General features: G+C 47.1%; 1 protein-coding gene across 1 annotated transcript in view; it reads right to left on the bottom strand.

Moving 5' to 3' along the window:
• The window catches only part of LOC119398570 (alpha-2-macroglobulin-like), a 97,803-nt gene extending 88,602 nt beyond the window's left edge, over positions 1-9,201 (bottom strand). Inside the window, 1 exon segment of the mRNA XM_049417352.1 lies at positions 9,076-9,201. The gene's annotated coding sequence lies outside the window, so the exon portion shown is untranslated.
• Positions 9,202-12,845: the final 3,644 nt, after the last annotated feature.

The raw sequence follows: 12,845 nt of genomic DNA on the forward strand, positions 1-12,845 counted from the left end.
TTGTGTCGCCTAGACAGAGGGGGAAACCAGCCGCGACAAAAACAATAGGATCGGGAAGTACCGTCGGCGTTGTTCCTCGCCGTGTGTGTCGCCTTTTTTCTCCGCAGTGCATTGGAAGTGACTTGTATTGTCCGCACTATACGTATATCGTGTACCTCGACTTCACAGCCATTGAGGCGTGTGGCGTGATTACATTACCGAGCCTATATACGACAACGTAAAGCTGTTGCAAAAAAAAAGAAAAAAAAAGAAAAAGACCGGCAGATGTCGTGTACCGTGGGAATCGATATAGGTGACTGTGGCGTAATTTTTTACATCTAGCGAAACGTGACGAAATGACGCTAAAGTTATCTACAAATGGTATATGCACACACATATGTTGCGAAGTCGCACATGTGTTATATAACCAGTTGTTTACAGCTGCGTAACGATGCCAACAGCAACATGGGTATTAACAACAGCAGACGCGGTAAGCAGATATGTAGTGCTTACACTTGTCTGTTATGATGGTGAACGCACGCACGTTTCAGGAACCCGTGTGCATGTGTGGAGGGGTTCTTGAGAGTTCTCAGGTAGATGACGGCGTGTGGAATGTCTTTGATATTGTAATTGATGTGCGCAACATAGACCTCACCGATTCCGCTGCTTGTCTGTGTGTGTTCTGTGTCTGGTGTCGTTACCCGCTGGCCGAGAAGGAGCCATTCAGCGACGAGAACGTTTGAACGCCTTTCGATGGTACTCGATATTTAACAGCCAGTGAGCTGCCATGAGTGCAGCTACTCCTTCAGCATTGCACACACTGAAGAGCAGTTATTTATCCATGTGGAGGAAAAGCTTGCTTGCGTAGAGAAAATCGGGGCCATCGTACACAATGCGAGGTGTTATTGGAACGCTCTCTCCCTGCCTGATAAAAAATAAAGAATCATTGTCTAGTAAGCACTATGCAGACTTCACCTATTTGTTTCAGTACATAACAGTTTCTGTACCATGTACCATCCAAACATAAAGGACATGCTCCACATGTAAGAGAGAATTAACAGCTTTTCTACGTGCAACTAGTTTGTTTGGGAAAGAGAAAGTACTATTTGACAAATATATTCAGCATTTTTAAAGAAAAGGGAGCCTTTTTCTGTCGCATGAAGGATTCCTGTACAGCGATAAAAAGCATATAAAACAAAACTATGCACATTGACTTCGCTTCTTCAAGGCTGCTAGTTGCAGATGACTTGGGAATTTACAATATCTGACGAACAATTAGGCTTGTCTAATATCAGAAAATGTCATTTGAGGTGGTGGTACAAATTACGTTTTATAATGTTTGTACACGTAAAAGTATTTAGCAAAGGTACAATGCTAAAGCGGGGCAAGGCGCACATAACTCTTAATAACAAGAAAAATATAATGAAAGCTAGACATGATGGAAACAAGCAGAATAAAATTGTGCTCGAACGCGCGCATTCATAGGCGTACGCACAGGGTGAGACGGGGGTAGGGGGCGCCCCCCCCCCCCCATAGCCGCCTTAAAGACAAGGGGGAGGGTGCAAAGTCTGCCGCATACTTTGACTTAGTAAGGCGGGGAGGGGAGGCAGCAATAACCCCCCTCCGCCTCCCCCCTCCCCCCCCTGCGCCGGAGCACTCCACTTCTGCGGAGAGCAACCGAAGGAAATCTGCCAATGGAACACAGGCGCCCTTGCCAGAGCGAATGGTAGGGGGCGCTAACGCACATTTACTGTGCAAGCGCCCAGCATTCCTCGCGTTTCGCGCCGTTCTCGCCTGGGCGCGAACGGTGAGAACGGGCGCTGTAGGACAGCGCATTGCATCGCGCACGCGCGGGGAGCTTGCGACTTCCGGTCGAATCTGCCGCTTTTCGCCGAGTAGAGAGAGCTGCTCCGTGCAATGAATCTAGCAGCGGAGCTGCTCCAGATCTAGCAATGAAACATACAGGGAGCACTCTCAATCCGCCAATGGAACAGACTTATTCCGAATGGAGCAGAAAAACTGCTACCGGAAGTCCTCCGAATCTGGCAATGGAATTCACCAATAGACAAATGGAGCTGTCCCGTGCGCTGTCACGCGCGGCGGTTGAGGAGGCGGCGCCTCCGGCCGTTGTTGGGTTGCGTGGGCGCTGCTTTCGCTCTGCGGCAGTGTCACGTTTTGTTATGCTACTCACACAGTCTGTTAAAATTGAAGTGAGCATTGCGACGACACAGTAAGCACTGCATGAGCTGCATATCGCAGCGCACGTGTGCAATATTCAAGAGCAAAATTTAGCGCAGCTTCGCTGGGATAACGTACGTCGTGAAGACTGATGACATAGCGGATGCAGGGTCTCGTTTACTAAGTACTATTTTAGCTGTGGTATAGCGACGATATTGCGATGCCATTAAACCATCCCTCGGGTCCGGCTGTAGCCACTCTTTCTCGGAGACCGAAATTTTCCAGGACTTGCAAGCGAGGGTCGGACTCCCTTCATTGTTCGGCGGCTGAACGTCTCTCTTCCCGATGAGCCATATGTCGTACCGTTGCCGCGAGGCCGCCTCCCTCACTCGAAACTCGGGGTCTTCGTCTATTGACTGTCGCTTGCTCGAAAATCTAGATCGGCGCGTCCTCGTTGGGTCCATGCTTTAGCAACTTGCCGTCGTCTTTCCTGTCGCGTCGCTAAGGAGGCAGTTGCTTCTTCATGCTGGCCACACTCGTCGCCGAACGTCGTAGCGCTCTGCGCCGACAATGCACGTTTTATTACTGCTTTATTCACGCAGAATTTATTCTCCCAGTAACTAAAAATTGGCAGATTCCCCGTCTTGTGGGAATCCCTTTCATGCGATGCAATCAGCGAGTAGTTAGTTATATGGTGCATTTTTGGCTTTGGAGCAAAGCCTTACGAGGCGGATGGAGTTTTTGTAAGTTGTGTGCAAATCGTGGGCTTGCCAGGAACGTGACTACTTTGGCATTTAAAGGTTATCTTGTGTTCTGACGTCAGTGCTGGGAAGTATCGAAGATACATGTATCTTAGATACTATCTTAGATACTGTTTGGGTCTCTTGTATATTGTATCGCGATACGTCTCGCAAAACGAGCATCTGTATCTGTATTTCCGATACATTAAATAATGTATCGCGTATCTTGAAATACAAGATACTGCTATCGCAGCACGACCGTGGGAAACAATCATCGCTGGCTGAATTACGCTTCTCGTGCTGGTATTGGCGTGACTAACCCAGCCGAATCAAGCCAAGGGTAGCGACATAATTTTATCTTTCCGCCAGAGTTCTCTAGTGAAGGCAGGTGATGAGGTCTGCGCGTCCTTATTCGTGGAACATAGTCACGTGGCAGCGCTCGCGCAGTCTCGACACAAACAAGCGCGCGAACGGCTACACCCAGCGCACGTAGCTTTTGTTTTCTAGATTTTTTTTTTCCGTTTGAGTTGTGTCAGTTAGATGACACTTGCTCTTAGCCACGGTCCTCTGCCGCGTACTCCAATGAGTGCAGCGTCTATCACGCAAATTCTTATGCCGCTTTCGTGTCGTTATTGGAGCTTCTCTTGCGTGGTGCTTCGTTATGAAATCTGAAGCATGTAAGAACGGAGTTGCGTGGTGCCTCATTACTTAGCGATTTGAAGGACTTCGTGGATGTAAGTTTGCCTTACATGCGATGACATTGGCTTATATGCAAATAAGGCACTACAAACTATAGCTCCATCGATAACGATGCTAGATCTATTAGAGCAAGCCTTTACTTAACAAAAGATATCTCGGAGTACCGTATCTTTTTCTTCTTGCTATCTTTATTTGAATAGTTTTTGAAATCATAATTTGATTCTTAGAACAAATGCTTTCTTATCTGCCCTTCTTTTCCAATCCATAGATTACCTAGGTCTCTATTGTTTTTTCCGGTGTTGTCGCTGCAATATATATTGTTTGTAACGTGCTGCCAAAATAAGCTCTCGCCTTTATTGTTCCTTTTAAATGTCTACGTTATTTATGCTACTGTTTAAACATTTTACTTCATTTTAGTTTACTGTTCTGCCAAGAAGTTTTGAAAAACATAGTTATGTGGGCGCGCCTTGAGTATACAGCATTAATAATGTTTGAGGTTTAACGTCCCAGAACCGCGATATTATGAGAGATGCCGTAGTGGAGGCCACCCGAAATTTTGACCACCTAGGGTTCTTAAACGTGCACCTAAACCTAAATGCACGGGCCTGAAGCATTCTCGCTTCTATCGAAAATGCGTCCTCCGCGGCCAGGATTCGATCCTGTGACCTTCGGGTCAGCAACCGAGCACCATAACCACTAGACCACCGCGGCAGGTCTTGAGTATAAAGTACCAAACATTCTGCTTACCGCTTAATAAAATAGCGAAATTGAGTTTGCATTATAATAATAGAAATTATTGGGAGCCATCTTAAAGGTGTTAGAAGGGGGATTGGAGAAACATTTATACCAAATGCTCCGCTTTTCTCATGAGCGTCGCAACGTGTATTTTCAAGCAATTTTCTATAGGCAATGAAATTTCTATTGCCTTACCTTAACAGGTAAGTTGACGATGCTTCATTCTTAATTGTCATAGCTATTAGAGGTCCCGCCTGTATCGAGTTCCTGTACTTATTCTCTGTGAATGTTTGATACAGAACCGCCTTTCTATTTTACCTTTTTTTTAGGCCTCCTTGAATTTTTTTACTATTACTAATCGCCAGACAATCGGAGCTGTAAGTGGCAATAGCGCGAATAGCGGGAGTGTCCTGCGACGCTTTGTGCAACTATACTGCCACGCGTCTTATTTTAGATGTGAAGCATCTTATAGCGGAGTTCAATCCGGTGGTGGTGGTGGTGTGCGGCGTAACCACTCTTACTGCGCATGCGCAAGCCCTCTCCACACACCTCCTCTCCACTCCCCTCCCCCTCTCCACATCCCCTTTCCCTTCTCCCCTTTACCTCGCCCCTCCCCTTTACCTCTCTCCTCTCCTGTACCTCCCCCTCTGAAACGCGGGCTCTGCATGCCGATACGCTGCTTCGCATCGCCTCATGGTCCCCTTTAGCGGGAGACGGTGTGATTTTTCTTTATTTTGGTGTGATTGGGTTTACCTAGCAAAACACTGTTAGCAGCACTCGGCGTAAGCCACGCCGCAGTGTTTCGGAAGCTTCGCGATTTTTCCCAATTGTTCTGAGAAAATTTCGCGCAGGACGCGGGTATTCTAGTTTATTCGGGAGCTTGCACGAGCACCAGTGATAACGCTGGAAGGTTTGATCCCTGATATATGAAAAAGGACGCCTTCCGCCAATGATCAGATTACCGACGACCGATGACTGTGATCGCCGCTATCAGCGTGCAGCGTGCTTTGCTTGTACTTTCAGTTACTTAGTTTTCTTGGCACAACTTAGCTCAGTACAGAGTTTCGTTTCCACAATATGACTGTCGCCTTCTTAATGACAATACAATACGTCTGAGACCTTTTCTGGTTGCATATGTTCTTTCGTTGAATAAAATTTGTTCAAGAATTGCATGTTATTGAATATGTCGATAACGAACATTTTACATCAGCAGATACGTAGAAAAAATTGGGGGACCCGTAAGCTTCGCCTTTAAGAGTTGAACGCGATAGCGAAATCCGGCCCCTAGTGCGCACTTCAACCACAAAGTGCACACTTATTTACGTGTACTGTTACACACACACGCACACAGACACATAGCGCGCGAATGGTACAGGTTTTTGATCTAAAGCAAGATTCGCACAGCCTCGAAGATATATGCCGCGCGCTCGCCATCTCGGAGGCCATGAAGAGACTCACAATGCCTCGCAGATGGCAGCACATTATCTAGAGTTTGCTGTTTGCTTGATCAAAGCCTCCGCAAGCCGGCCTTCGCTTGATATGTTTTCCGCTAGATGGACATAGTTGTCCATTTTTGTTTGAAAGTTCGTGTGTGTTTTTAGCGACGACGGCTGCACTATCCCGGCCTTTTTCGACGTAGTTTGATGGCCTCCCAAATGCGCATACAAATCGCCGAATGGGCTCGTTTTCGTCGTGACACCTGCCGAACAAAATGCGTTAAGGAGACTCCTTCCACTACATGGCATTTATGTAGTCTTTTTTTTTTCGAAGCAGCTGCAAGTAACATCGTGGCTTTGTTGTAGGACACCTGCTTGCCACGTGAACGGCCCGGGTTCGATCCTCAATGGGACCGTAGATTTCATTCTTTATTTTATTTGCTTCTTTCTCGATTTTTCGCTCACGGACGATTTTTCGCTCACAACCAACGGTGCCGACACCGACGCCGACACCGGTATCTCTGCGACACGAGCTCTCTAACGCTATCGCGTTAATATAAACAGCCACTCCAGTTTTATATGTCCCCTATGAATACACTATGCATCACAAAAAAATGTCGCTACCAGTTTTGTTGCTGCTGTACACCTGTCCGTGACCCTGTATTGCGTATATCGGTGGTTTACCGACAAGGTAAAACTCCATGCCGGTATTTGCATCATCGTGCGAAGGCTTCTTATTGAAGTTCGTGGGATGAGATGGCAACCCACTAGCTGGTCCCCAAGCTAAGCAGCGACTCCGATTAATTACAAAAAGACGAGCAAAGTGCAGAGTTTCGAAGCAAGAAGCCCTGTCATCGAAGTGTATAAAGGATGCCCCCCCCCCCCCCCAGTTAAGCAGCTTATAAACAAACCCCGGTAAGTAATTTCGAAAGTGAACTACTGTACTTTGAGATCCAAAAAACGGCAGGAAGTGGAAGATGGAAGCTGCGATGAAAAAGTCCGTGAAAAGGGGGTGGGTGCTCGAGCCAACGTTTCGACAAGTGGACTTGTCTTCTTCAAGGCCGGAACTGATTTCCTTGACAAGAGATTTCCTTTCCGTGACAAGGAAATCAGTTCCGGCCTTGAAGAAGACAAGTCCACTTGTCGAAACGTTGGCTCGAGCACCCACCCCCTTTTCACGGATTTTTTCATCGTACTTTGAGAAAGAAAGACAAAAATTTCAAGATACTAACAGACATTTCATTAAAACAAAACAAAATTGGTCACACAAGAAATTTCAAGCAGGCATTTTTGTGCATTGGCGTGTGCTGCTACATCATCTGGATCTATAATTACAAATTTGCGAATGTACCAAAGTATATTAAGATGCAATAGGCAAGTATCGAACAGGATACATTTATTGCGGTAGTATCTATTATCTGTATCTCAAATACTTCTTGTCTGAGTATCTTGTATCGTATCGCTATACAATTTCAAAGTATGTTTGCCCAGCTCTGTCTGACGTAACGTCCGCACTCCCGTTACAGCACAGACGTCCGTATTATAGAAACGAAGTTCACGCTATGGTATGATGATGTGAATATAATTCGTTAACGCAGTCCTCCGGGTTTGAGAAATGCTTGAATATAGCTTGCTGAATCATAGCAATACAAATTTAATGTTTATTATACTTCTATAAAAGTGGAGCCAACACTGGAACCACAATTGACGTTAACCCGACATGGCGCTTCTATCATAGGGGTACGTGTAGTGTTTATCGCTTTGCTATAAAATTAGATAGCCAGCACTGCAACTAGAATTGACGTTGCACCGATATTACGCCTGCATAGGGCCTTTTTCCAAAGCCGTTTCAAGACCTGACGGTGCTGTGTGGTAGAATACCTGACCGCCACGCAGAAGGCTTGGGTTCGATTCCTACTGATATCGATCCTGATTTTTATTCTGTGCATTCATCGGATCAACGCTGCCCGATGTCGGTTTTTCTTAACGCTCTCGCAATTAAAGTACAAATGACTGTTTTCGCCGTTTCTGGGTAGATATAAACTGCCAGTCACGTGTGGCGCATACCCCTACAGCGCGGCCCGTGGTAAACGGGTATGTGCCACACGTGTCGCGAGCAAAGGGTTTGTCGATGTGCCAGACAGTCATATTGGCCAAATCCTCGCACCCTCGCACGCCAATTTTGGTCTGCACTTAGTTACGGAGGCGATTACGACAGCACCCAGACGTAGGCGGCTAGATAGATAGACAGATACGTAGATAGAAACGCTCAAAGTGCCCATGGTTCGCTAAGAAATGCTTCGCATTAAAAAATTGGAGCATGATCACGAAGCATACAGTGTTACGGCTGCAAACCTGCTAAATCCCCAGGCCAGACACCTGCAATATCAAGGTGTGTTGCCTGGGGCCGGGGGGCACTTTTATATCAAAACATTCATATAAATACAAGCTGTATATACATGAATAATTGATGCGCGCCGTGTTTGGATTTTCGGAAAATGTCGGAATCAAAGCGCGAGATTTGAAACGTCTGTTGCGGCAAGGAAACGCTATCTCGAACAAACTTTGCATAGTGCTAATCTACGAAACGTACATGTCTTGGGAATTAAAGTTATTCAATTGGTGTAGACGTCTACAAGCCATATTTATTTAGGATTGGCGCTGATTCTATTGGATAAAGGCCAGTCCTGTTGTGTCTCCCGTCTTCGTATTACGCGCTTTATGAATGAACACTGTGTTGCGGTTACACTACTTTACTTTTGCTTTGATCGGTTTCTAGAATCGAACGTAGCTAGTAGTTAGATGCACTGCTGGTATCAGGACGGTTCAAGTGCACTTAACATATCAGCAAAACCTGCCCAAAAATGTCGTATATTTGTATCCTTGTTCATTGTCACCCATCAGATGAGGGTGTAAACGGGGTGTTGAAAGGGTGTTTTACTTTCGAACACCCAAATATGGAAAAAAGGGTGTTTACAAGGGCCCTTTTAACGCAAACACCAGTATTACACGCTTAAGGGTGTAAATTCTTTTACTGTGTACTGTAAACGCGTTAATAATTGTGTGTATACAAGCGAGGGCTACTTATAGTGGTACCCGGTAGGCAATGAGAACGTGTTCTGCTCAATAACACGAAGCTTTGAAAAAAGGTTACTTGAAGAAATGCCAGCAAGACCACGGTACACGAGGAAGAAGTGTGATGCACACAACGCCGGAACTAACAACTGTGCTTTATTAAAGGGAAGCATTCTACCAGGTAGCCGAGCATGGAAGGAAAAGACCGCTTTCAGAATAGCGACAACACTTACGGCTCGATTCTTTGCAGGTCGTGAATGCCCCAGAAAAGGTTCCTCGCTTTCCGACGGTCTTTCACGACGGTCCTGGGCGCAGACGATAAACTCACGCACGACGCGCGGTCTTCGACGGCGCTGGCAAAAAGAAAAAAAAAAAGACCTCCGAATAGTCTACGGCAGGATGTTTTCTCCGTCAGGTACTGTAAACTTTCCAAACCCGCGCTGACCCGGCGTCTGCTAGCCGGTTGACTTTGATAACAAGCCGGGCCGGATGTGACAGAGAGTTGGGAAGAGGGGGGGGGGGGACGATTCGAATCACATGACCATAGGTCGGCAAAGAAATTGGAGCTCACCCAGACTCACTCAAGAAATGTAGTATTCTGTCTCTGAGGGCTCACTCGGACTCAGACTCACCAAAGTTGTCTTCAACCGGACTCACTCAGGCTCAGCCTGAGGGAGTAGACTCATGAGTCAGTTAGCGTAAAATTAGCTTTTTAGAAAGACCATGGTGTCAATGCTCTTTAACGCCAATATCTCACATAATCGGTGCTCTACAATACGCCTTTTGATCGACCTTCAAATACGTGTTATGAGTGGTTTCAGTTCAGTAATGACATTTCTATTAAATACGCGACTCACACGAAATATGAACTTCCCGTGAAAGAGTTTGCGGGGGGAGGTCATGGCACCCACCTCACAACTCACGCCTTTGATCAATAAGTATTGAGGTGGTGCATGAACGCTCGTGCGTTGACATATGTGTGAATAGACTTGTGTGTAAACGTAAGCCGATATAAGAATGGTAGTAATGCTGAAGGCGAGTAGATATGACAAGAGGTCGGCAATTGAAGGTGGAGGTCACTCAGGCTCACTCAAGAAATATATTTTGTGCTTAGGGCTCACTCGGACTCAGGCTTGTGAATATTTTCCTCAACCGGACTCACTCAGACTGACTAAAGTTTTCCTAAGACGGAATCATTCGGACTCAAGCTCAACAAAATATTACTCACTCGGACACCCTCAGACTGAGACTCACGGCCCGATCTCATTCTGAGTGAGTCGATTCATGAGTGAGTTTGGCAATGGCGGCCGTCCCGCCATCGACCGCTGACGTCACGCCGTCGGTGGCTGTAGGATGTAGTGGCTGAGCGTTTGTGAAGCCAAGAACGGAAAATAAAAATTTTGCGAAAGAAAAGTCAAGACACGCTGCAGGGAACGACTCTTGCCTACTGTGGCGAGCGACTCTCTAAGAAGCCGTGTCGGTAGGCTGTCAAGGCGGTATAATCTAAAAGCGGTGTCATGGAGCTCGAAACTTTCGCTTGACTTTAGCACGGCGGTTTGCGGAGACTGATGTACAAATTTGGGCGCAAGACATTTCGCTTTTCTTTTTCACTTTCCTTTATTCAGGCGCTTAAATTCCTCGTCTCGATAGGGCTTCAGATCTGTTAGAATGGCTGCTCGCAGGATGTTAACCTTACTCCTTATGCTTGTTTCTATACAGACGCAAGCGGTAATTTCTTCATTTTGTAAAAAAATAAATAAGAATTGAATAATAATAGTGCATCATCGGCAAACAGTCATTTAGCATGACTTAGGACATCTGAATTTTAACTATATACACATGACAGTTAAAGGAGTAATGACACGATTTTGAGACATCGCAAAAGGGACATTTTTCGTTTCCGTGGTATGCAGATGTCAACGCTGTCCACACACCGGAGTCGGAGAACACGTATAAAATATTTTCATTTGCCTTTGAAGTGTTCGTCGGTGAGCATCTCCAAGCCAGCCCCACTGCAATCGACATTATCCCGACAAGTCAAGAGAGTTCCCCCGAGTTTGCGAGTCCTGCGTCCTGCATCCAGCCTAAACTACAGAAATTACTGTCGGGGTCACTGGACGACAATTCACTCATCGTTGTTTATGTGCATCACGGGCAGATGACGGATTTGCCGCTAGTACGTCGCGAGTCTCTCTATCTCCGTGACGTCATACTGCGATGAAACGTCACTCAGAAGCCACCCCCTCGACGTCGAAACTGAAATTGTCTTTTAAAGGCAGCAGTAATGAAAATATCTATGATGCATTCCCAGTCACCAGAATACTCGATTTAGGTTTCTCGACACCAGTATTTTTATTTAGAGCAACAATCCGAAAATTGAGCAAACATTTTTGAGCAAACATTTTTACTTCGCCGAGTTTTGTGGGAATTTCTCGGCAGTGATGAACTGCTACATCAAGCAGTGATTACAATTTGCTGGTTACCGCCCACGTTTGCCCTAGTCGATTAATTAACTTCAGGCCACGCAGAAAAGAATAAAAGCATGCCAGAGTGGCAGAGAGCCCCTGCTCAGCAGTAGCTTTCTCTGCAATGCTGGAGCGCAAGACGCGAAAGAATCGCATAAGCGGCCTGCGCCGCAGAGAGCCTGTATAGAGTGCGTGGTCGTGAGACAAGTACGGGAGACAGTACTCACAGCAGATGAGCATGACAAATTTCATTATATAATTACGTGATGTTGTGTTGAAGGAAAACTTCGCTGTTGGTTCCCCAGTGTACAGCCGATAGTGCCCACAGTTGAAAGGGGTGGGACTCCGCCCCATTACGTTTCCTCTGAGTGGGGGCGGGGGGGTGAGGGGGGTTTGGCTAGCGCTTTTTTAGATGCGCAGTATCTCTTGCTCGGGGGTATGTAACGCGGCGGGGTCATCCGCACGCAGTGTTGTAGTCCGCACTCACACTACGCATGCGCGACTCTCCCCCTTCCCTCTCTCCAATATCTGCGCGTTACTCTCTCCACTTCTCTACCAGCACCTGCTTGCGCTTCTCCTGCGTTCTCGCTTACTGCTCTCACGGCGCATACGCTACCCTCCTCCTCTTGTCTCACCTCCTTCAAATGGCAGAGCGCTGCGCGCCTTCAGTCCAGCGCTTGCCTCGATTGGCTCCTCTGAAATGCAGGCTCGACATCCCGAAATTCTCTCCTGCTCAGCGCCGTGATGAGGGCCGAGCGCATGCGCGTCCCCTCCCCCTCTCTCTCCTCTCCTACGCTGCCTCTCTCTCGCGCGCCTGTCGACATTCCCCGCACGCCCTGTGAGAATTAACGGCCAGGCTAGAGGGAAGACACGACGCGCGTAGTGTTCCTCTTCGCGTTCCACGACGCGAGGTCGGGAGCATGCCCAGCGAACGCCAACGGAACGCGATCGTGCAAGTGCTGCGGCTTCACATCGCCTCATTGTCCCCTTTAGGGGGAGATGGAGTACATTTTTTGCACCACCGGTAGATACGCCTATGGAGACAAGCCCTGCTTCACACGCATTGACTAAGGTGCGGATATCACGGTAATACGAGCTAATGTGTTATCCGCTCATATTGTGGGTCAGAGTAGCGGCAGAATAAGGCTAACAGGTGCTTGTGGCCAGGGTGTTACTGCTCGTCTAATGTATATGCCTCACACCAGTCTTGCACACTCGTCAGGAAGTGCTACTCAGCGTGTGACATTGTTTTGCGCAGTGACTGATCAGTTAACTACCTGTGCGTCCGTATTGCTTACTCCAGGAGATCACGAATGCCTTCGTCGCTGCCGGCAAGAGCTATACTGAATGATACGAAGGAGTATAATGAGGGGGTGGGCTGTATAACACAGAGCGGCATTCACCGATGAGAGAGCAAGAGCATGTGTCTCTGTGTTCTAAACCGAGCGCTAACGCCGTGCAGCGTACATTGCACGAACCCCGAGCAGTGAGCACCAGGTGACTAACACCGAAGGTGAGGCAAGCACCTCGTTAGAAGA

The sequence above is a fragment of the Rhipicephalus sanguineus genome, chromosome 7 (assembly GCF_013339695.2).
Source record: "Rhipicephalus sanguineus isolate Rsan-2018 chromosome 7, BIME_Rsan_1.4, whole genome shotgun sequence".
Taxonomy (NCBI): Eukaryota; Metazoa; Arthropoda; class Arachnida; order Ixodida; family Ixodidae; genus Rhipicephalus; species Rhipicephalus sanguineus.